Below are 6,176 nucleotides of genomic sequence, written 5' to 3'. Positions count from 1 at the left end.
TACATAATGCTAGCAGGCTTCGGAATAGCTAATATTTATACCTAAAGAGAGAGAAACATGAAAACACTTTTGTAAACAGAGCTAGACCAGTAGTATTTAGGGAAGGGAAACAGAATACTAGAAAAAGTAGGCTTTTGTTAAATATTCACCACCCTTAAATCTTTAGCCCATTAAGAATAGATATATGATGACATTTTGTTTCTTTATTTTTTGAAACTTTTTTGTTTAGAAATGTTTTGACATCTGTAGTTTTTATATCTGATGTAATTATACTCTTTGTTTCTGGCAGAAATGACCCAAACAAGATGAGCTGTTTATCAACTGTCATCACATTTGCTTTCAACTCAACTTCATGATCTAAAAAGACTTTAGAAATGATTGAATTAGGGCACAGATAATGTAGGAAATTTCCAAGTCTGGTTTCTGATGCTCATTTTTTCAGGATAAGCACTATCCTAGTGCTATTTGAATAAAAACTAATTATCAAGAAATGCATGTGTTGTCATAACCTAGTCAAGAATTCCACCTGTATTCCTGTCTCAGTCAGTTTTCTGTGATCTAGTGCTCGTTGGCTTGGTTGTCTTGAAACCTGGCATGAGTGTTAATGTTGCATATCCAACCCTGCTTGAGTGCCTTGTTTATAAAAAAAAACATGTACCATTTTAGCTATTTATTCTAGCTTTTCCCCATACGGTTTGGATAGCTGTGCATAAAAAGAGGGTTGTAAACGGGGGAAGGTGGTGTATCCTCCTTGATGCAACATGAACTGGAGAACCGCAGCTGATGAGGCACTTAACCCTTCATTACACAATTGCACAACATTCTAGTTGGTTCTACTGAAGCTCCCTAGGAAAGCAGACTGTGAGTGACTCCCCCCATCCTCTTCTTACAGTCTTCATCTGAGACTTCCAACATTGTAGTGTACAACCATGCCCGGCTGCTGCAAGTGAGATGGCATAAACACAAGGCAAAGTCAAGGACAATCTCTTATTTTAGCAGCACAATGGGGCTGTTAAATGGAAGTCTGGATTTGTTGTAACTACTCAGGGAGTTGCAGACACCTTGTAGCACATTTGAGGGACAATAGCCAGGGTTAAAGTCATATAACCTGAGAAATCAATGCAGAAACTTGGGAATATTTAATCTCTAGAAGTGATTATTAGTCAGGGATAAGAAAATTGCCTGCATATTTGGAAGCAGTATACATTAGAATTTAGAATTCAATCTTTTTTTTTTTTTTTTTCCTGTGTGTCCCAGAGTACAGGCAAATTCAGCATCATGAAGAGGGAGGCTAATTCCAGTTTGAATCAATAGGGAGCATTCTGATATTTAAAACTATTCCAAATTAAATTGTGTAGCCATGAGAAACAGAAAATTCCTCATTACTAGAGGCACCAACAAATATGATATAAAGGATATTTAGCCTTAGATGTGCATCTTCCAATAATGAGAGTCAGTTGGCCATCTAATGATGCAGTCAGGACAATGCAGCTAGTCTAACTCCTTCCGCTTGTCTCACAATAAGTTCTCAGGGTCCAGGATCATTTGATCCACCTTGCTATAGATTTGTCTATATGCATTCCTAGTTCAATGGGGTGTTGAATAGGTTCTGTGTTTGCCATGAGGTAGAAAGAGGTTTTGAAGTGAGAATAAAATCTTCCCTGAGGTTGGTGAGAATATTAACTAACAGCACTCTTAGCACTGTTGCCCCACTTGCATGAGACACACAGCTGCGTTGTTTGGTGCAGTGGGAAGAATACATTCCCAGTCCCAGTTCTTCCAGTAGTGAATCATATGATCAGTCTTGGAAGTAATGGTGCCTTATCATTATACAGCGTATGTATATTTGTCCCTCACTTCCAAAACAACAAAAACCTCTTGATTTCATTCCCCAAATAATTCTGAATTTATCTGAGTCACTTTCCTCTTCTCGGTCGCTATTACTACCCTCATAATTTAGATTTTCATCAGTTATGTGATGCAGGTTTATAATAGAGTTCTGATTATCTTGCCTGCTTCCCATTGTACTCACTCTGTTACAATTTTCACTCTGCAGCCTTAAGGAGCCAGCTAAATTCAAATATGGCCCTTAGCAAAAACTCTCCACTCATTCCATATTTACAATAAAAGAAACTTCCAAGCTTTTGTAGCTGAAGAGTTATTTATTCCATATTAAGTCATATGCTAAACTCTAATAATAACTAAATAATGACATGTTTTACGTAGTTAAATGTTTATATATCATAAAATGCTAACATTTTCTTCTTATAATACCAGTTACTAATTTATTTTTAAATCATTTTGATTTTAATAATGTTTTAAAACTGTCTGTTCTAGATAACAGTTGCATGTTTATATCAATTTATTTCTCCACTTTAATTTGGAAATGTACTATCAAAAAAACTTGATTGCCAGTCATTGGGAATCGTATTCTCTTGTAAAATGGGATAATGAAATGTATTCTAACTATAAATCATTATGAATACAATACTTATGCAATTTCTAAACTTGTAGTGCTCAAGTTGTGTGAGTCAGAAATTTGAAAACAGAAATAACATGTAATTTTATTTTCAAAGTTGAGGTATGAAATACTTTCTTGAATTAGTAAAATTTCAATTTAGAGGGAGTTGATGAGTAGGTTCTCAGCAAATTTAGTTTAGTTTTTGGGTCAGGCATCCCTTTACTAGTATATCACATAACATTTTCACATTCCCAAGAATATCATTTAAAATATCTCTGATACTGCTTTGCTTATCTTTTACATTAATTCACTCAAAACTGTAAAAATGAAATTGTTAAATGAGCCCAAACTTTGAATTTTCTCATTGAAATCTGAATCTGTCATCAACCGTGGTATTTTTGCAACACTGAATCATCAAGTAAGTTTATTTAACTTACTAAAAAATAGCAAAGTATATAAGTTGGTATAGTCATGTTGTATCAGATAAGTATTTGAATAATGGATTTTCTTTGTCATAAAAAAAAGTAATTTCTTGTCTCATTAGAAAATTTGATACCAGTACCTTCCCTCAGGACAGCCAGTGAATTTCAATATAAAAGTGGATTCATCACTTCCTGTTTCATTAAATATAAATTCAGAATGTCAGCTATTTAAAAACTTGATGAATTCACATTCATATGTCATTATTAACATTTTTAAATTAACAATTGGCATCACCTAAATTACCAGTGTTTATTCACTTAACATCCCATGACTGTCTGAATACATTTCAATAGCACATTTAATATAAGCTATTACTCATTTAATTTTCTGCCATTGTTTTTATACCATCAACACAATTGTCTTATGATCTTTATCACTTAGTGATGGTGTATTGAAAAGTTATCTAAATACACAGAAATATGTTCTCTTGTTGTATAAGTGCTATAGCCTATGAAGAGACACAAAACATGTAAATTCTCAAGGAAATAAAGTAGAAATATTTTGCACTAACTAAATTCCCCAAACTATCTCATCAAATATATTAGATGCACAAATCATTTCATTTAGGTCTCTTTGAAAAGCCATGCACTCAACTAGCTAATTCTATCCCTCTATTCTTTGTCCTGCTTCATTCTTTTTCATGGAATCTGTAATTATATTGCATATTTGTCTACTTATATATTGTCTTCCTTTCCCTCTAGAGTTTAAGACACATGTCTTATTTTCTGCTGTATATTTTGAATCTAGAAAAATACTGTACTCATAATAGGCACTCAATAGGTATATTTTTAAAAGAATTAATGCATATATATATATATATATATATATATATATAGTTCTTATTTCTTCTTTGAACTAAATGATACTAACTAGATTTTAACAGTGACTTTCTTATTGATAATACTTATAAGCAATGTCAGAATCATAGAGTCTCTTCAACATTTCTTCCTGAATATGTATATTTCTTCATTACATATGTGTATTTATATCACAAAATTAAATTTTATTTGTATTATTATCCTTATAACACAGAATAATTGAATTTAGGTTGAAAGCAATAAGAATTAATTTATGCTTATTATGTTTTCTTTCAATATAATATATTTGGCAAGGATCATATGATTGTTTTACAAAATAACTGTAAAAGTTTACTTTGCAGACTTAGGTGATATATGTTGGAATAATAATTAATCCATATAAAATATATTTTTTTTAATTCTTTCATATCTTTTTGGCATTTGGTGATTGTAGCCACTATCAGGATTAAAAAATAAAAAAGGCATATCCAGTTCTGACTGCTTCTTAGAAAAGCAGGTGTTCTAGTCACTCTAATTAAATGGAGACTATAATGCAAACTTTAAAATTACCCCTCTATTATAGTGGGACATATAATTTCTATTTGATAGACAACATTTAACAATACATTTATCAAAATCTCATAGAAAAAAAAACCAAAAAAAAAACTCAGAACTATTCCCTCCAATAAAGTATTCACAGAGTTCTTACTGAGTTCTCCCTCTCCCTGGTTACATCAATCATAAAAAAACAAACAAACAAACAACAACAACAGAAACACTTAGACTGTAGTTCAGTGAGGAAGTCAAACAAGCTTCAGGTAAGGTAAAATTTGTGATGAAGGATTCCCACAAACTATAGTAAGGAAAACAGATTACATTTAATCTTTTTTAACATAGACAGTAGATGAAGAAAACTAGGGAAAACATATAATATAAGGAATAGAGTTTACATGCAGAAGAGAGGTAAAAAAAAGAGACAAAAAGAAATTAAATCCTCCACATTTAAATTTTTACACATAAAGAAGTTGCTATAGAAAAATTTACTGTGAAAATGAATTCAATATGACAAGCTCTCAAAGAATTGAAGACAAAACAGTAGAGAGATAAAAATGGAGATTGCAGAACTAATGGAAAAATTTGATGAACAAAAGTTTTTGGGGACCAGGGAGGGTCAGGTTGTTTCTACCATGTTGGTGAAGGCAAAAGAAGACGCCTGGAGCTCCAGGACTGTGGGTTCTGCAGGCTCAAGTCTGCCATATTAATAAAAAGAGAGGGAAGGCTGACAACAACCTCCCCCTACCCCACATACCCACAAACACACCCTTCTTCTCACCCCATCCCATGACTCATTTTGGTGGGTCCTTCTCCTGCCTCACTTGGCCCAGCCTCTGCCCAAAAGAAGCAGAGCAGCCAGCACCTCAGAACAGGCTTAAAAGAGCACAGGATGAGGGGGAAAGGGAAATGCTGACTAATTGTGCCTGGGCAGGCTGTGTTACTACCTACAACAAGCACATTAACATCAGCTTCTATAGGTTTCCTTTGGATCCTAAAAGAAGAAAAGAATGGGTTTGCCTGGTTAGGTACAAATATTTTGTGCCAGGAAAATACACTTTTCTTTGTTCAAAGCATTTTGAAGCCTCCTGTTTTGACCTAACAGGACAAACTCGATGACTTAAAATGGATGCTATTCCAAACATTTTTGGTTTTTGTGTCCATGTAAAGTCTATGAAACTCAAAGTCGAGAAATCTTTTGAAGAACAACAACAGTTGTACCCCAACCAGACCATTTAATTTAAAAGCAAACAGTAGTAGTCAGCAAGTACTACTTGAACACGGTTATGCCTTTAGGAATTGTATGGATGCAAAAAAAGAGGATAATTAAACTGGAAAAAAAATAGCAAGCTTAAGAAGGAAAATGAAAACTTGCCTACAAAAGGAACGCAGAGCAACTCGAAGATGGATCAAAGCCACATGCTTGATGAAAAATCTAGAAGCAAATAACATACTACCTAAGTGCACAGTATAACACATTTTACCAACTGCTTTAAGCAGTCTTCTTTGGAGGATTTCAACATTCCTGAACAAGATGTACAAGATAAAACATTACTAATTTTCTAAATCTAAAACAGAATAAGGATACCTTCATTAAGATAAACCTGCATAGAACTTGATGCCCATACTTCATTCTATTCAAAAGTAGATACTTAAGGAAATTATGCCGAAAAGGGGTATTTAATAGAGTTATAATTGAAGTAAAAAAAGAATGAACCAAATAAATAAATTAAAAACTAAGATATAAATGACAATGTAAATGGATAATTCATGATTGAAAATCAAGATTATTCTGTAGAAGAAAGGATTGGTATTTATTAAATAAAGAAAAAAATTCACTTAAAGTAATGGTAAAATGACTGAAAGATATAAATGTCCTCAAT

At 33.0% G+C, this 6,176-nt stretch overlaps 1 pseudogene; it reads left to right on the top strand.

Moving 5' to 3' along the window:
* Positions 1-5,202: 5,202 nt before the first annotated feature.
* LOC109453098 (THAP domain-containing protein 2) lies at positions 5,203-5,912 on the top strand (annotated as a pseudogene).
* Positions 5,913-6,176: the final 264 nt, after the last annotated feature.

This window comes from Rhinolophus sinicus, linkage group LG06 (genome assembly GCF_036562045.2).
Source record: "Rhinolophus sinicus isolate RSC01 linkage group LG06, ASM3656204v1, whole genome shotgun sequence".
Taxonomy (NCBI): Eukaryota; Metazoa; Chordata; class Mammalia; order Chiroptera; family Rhinolophidae; genus Rhinolophus; species Rhinolophus sinicus.
Note: the sequence above shows the minus strand (reverse complement) of the source record. Positions and strands in the feature narration are given on the sequence as shown.